The sequence below is a fragment of the Myodes glareolus genome, chromosome 20 (genome assembly GCF_982192425.1).
Source record: "Myodes glareolus chromosome 20, mMyoGla1.1, whole genome shotgun sequence".
NCBI classification, from domain to species: domain Eukaryota; kingdom Metazoa; phylum Chordata; class Mammalia; order Rodentia; family Cricetidae; genus Myodes; species Myodes glareolus.
In genome coordinates this window covers 50,362,946-50,365,435 of record NC_142045.1, presented here as the reverse complement: position 1 = coordinate 50,365,435, position 2,490 = coordinate 50,362,946, and the positions used below count along the sequence as shown (strand labels likewise).

At 45.3% G+C, this 2,490-nt stretch overlaps 1 non-coding gene across 1 annotated transcript; it reads left to right on the top strand.

Moving 5' to 3' along the window:
* The first annotated feature begins 1,671 nt into the window (after positions 1–1,671).
* LOC125397534 (small nucleolar RNA SNORA70) lies at positions 1,672–1,806 on the top strand. The gene has a single exon (XR_007231085.1). It is a non-coding gene; the product is annotated as a small nucleolar RNA SNORA70 (small nucleolar RNA).
* The last annotated feature ends 684 nt before the right edge of the window (positions 1,807–2,490 follow it).

The window sequence follows — 2,490 nt, the reverse complement described above, 5'->3', positions numbered from 1 at the left end:
CTACAGAAGAGCGATGTGTGTGTAGCAGATGTGTGTACAGGAGATGCATCCCTTCAAAAGAATGGTGTGTGTGTAGCAGAAATGTGTGTGATATAGGAGGTGCATCTCTACAAAAGAATGGTGTGTGTGTAGCAGAAATGTGTGTGATATAGGAGGTGCATCTCTACAGAAGAGCGATGTGTGTGTAGCAGAGATGTGTGTGATACAGGAGGTGCATCTCTACAGAAGAGCGATGTGTGTGTAGCAGAGATGTGTGTACAGGAGATGTATCTCTACAAAAGAATGGTGTGTGTGTAGCAGAGATGTGTGTGATATAGGAGGTGCATCTCTACAAAAGAATGGTGTGTGTGTAGCAGAAATGTGTGTGATATAGGAGGTGCATCTCTACAGAAGAGCAATGCGTGTGTAGCTGAGATGTGTGTGATACAGGAGGTGCATCTCTACAGAAGAGCAATGTGTGTGTAGCTGAGATGTCTGTGAAGGAAGAAGTCTATGGCTATGTGGAGAGAGCTGTGGACATGTAGAGAAGAAGAGGTGTGGAGATCTGTACTGTGTATTGAGATGTGTGTGTGTGTAGAAGAGAGATGTCGCTGGGGAGAAAGGTGTAACTGTGTGAAAATAGATGTAACTGTGTATAGAGATGTGTGGGTGTGCAGGAAAGAGATATATGTAACTGTATGCAAAGAGCTGTAACTGTGTAGAGAGATTGACAAGAAAGAGATTATATAAGATGAAAAGAGAAGGTGACCACCAGGAAAGCATGTGCTGTCAATTTTTCCTTAAGTTACCATCAGAAAGTATGTTTGTCCTTATTTCCCCTCAGATAGAAAAGTCTTGACCCTTGCCACATTCATGGAATCTTTTCAGCATACCCTGAAGGAGGAGGCGGTCTTGGAGCAGGCTCTCCAAAAGGCTTCCAGTATAGAGAAGAAATATCTTCTAAGTTCCTTGCTGCTCTAAGAAGATAGCCCTTTCACTACCCTGGGTGCAGTCCTGGGAGCTGGCCTCCTGGGCTGCAACATCTGGACAAGGGTGAAGCAGCCACTCTCTTTATTAAAATATTATAAGGATGATTTCCAGGCAACATGCTAAAATTCTTCTCTGAAACCTCTTGAGCCAGGTTCCGACATTTCAAATCATCAGCAGCAGCACCACTGTCTTCCATGCTCCTACTAGTACACCCCATTGAGTAGTGATGAAAGCATTCCACTGCCTTCCTAACCCAAAGTACCAACGTCCAAACTTATCCAAACAAAAGCATGGTCAGGCCTATCACAGCAATACCCCAGTCCCTGGTACCAGCTTCTGACTCAGGGTTTTTATTACTGTGAAGAGACACCATGACCACAGCAACTCCTAAAGAAAACATTTAATTGGAGTGGCTCACTTACAGCATGTTATCATCATGACAGGAGCATGGCAGCATGGAGGCAGGTGTGGTACAGGAACTTAGAGTGCTACATCTTGGCCAGAAGGCAATAGGAAGTTGACTGACTGTCACACCAAGTGAAGCTTGAGAAAAAAAGACCTCAAAGTCCACCCCCACAGTAACACATTTCCTCCAACAAGACCATACCCACTCCTTCAAGGCCACACCTCCTAATACTGTCATTTCCAGTGGGGGCCATTTTCTTTCAAACCATAACACTCATAAAAAAAAACTCATGTATTCTTCACTCAGTTAAGAAACCAGATTCCCTTGCTCGTGGGGCCTGGTATGCAGTGGCTGAAGACAGCAGACCCCTTAGTGGTGTACACAGCCTGCTGCTACCTCAGGAGTTGTCCCTAGGGATCTTAGAGAGCTTTGCAGAGGATAGTAATACTTTCTGGGAGCTCTGCTACCTGGAACATGGCATCTTGCCTGATAGCAAGATACTAAGTGGCACAGCCAAGGAAGGAGGAGTCAACTCCTTCCACACCTTCAGAGAGCTAGACTCTGGCAGGCAGAGGTGTTCATAGGTGTGGAGCCGACAGTCACTGGTGAGTTGAGACACTCTGGCCTGCAGTCTTCTTCACTATCACACGCTGAGTGTGTCCTTCAGGTCCAGCTGAACAGGCACATACAACTTGTTAGTGATGGGTGTCTGGCTTCTCTTTAACAGATGAAGTTCTCACCGGTCCCTATCATCAACTCGTCCACTCTCAGCAGCTCATCATAAGCAAGGAAGGGGCTGTCAGTAACTATGCTGATCAGCATGATACCATCATAGGAACCTTGACTTGGACCATATTAGAAAGCTGGTAAATGCTCTATACAGATATGTGTTTAGATGGGAGGTATGCCTAACGGAGTGGTCAACTGAAAGTGTTCTTCAGTGCCAGCCAATATGTGTAAGAGGCTGCTCAATGTGCTGATGGACTTCTGTGCTGATGCTAGGCTGTGGGACAATCATGATGGGTCTCTTATATCAAGTCTTCACGCTGGCATCAGTTAGACATGGTTTGTGGTTTAACAGAATCATAATAGTGTTAAATTAAAAAGCACATCCC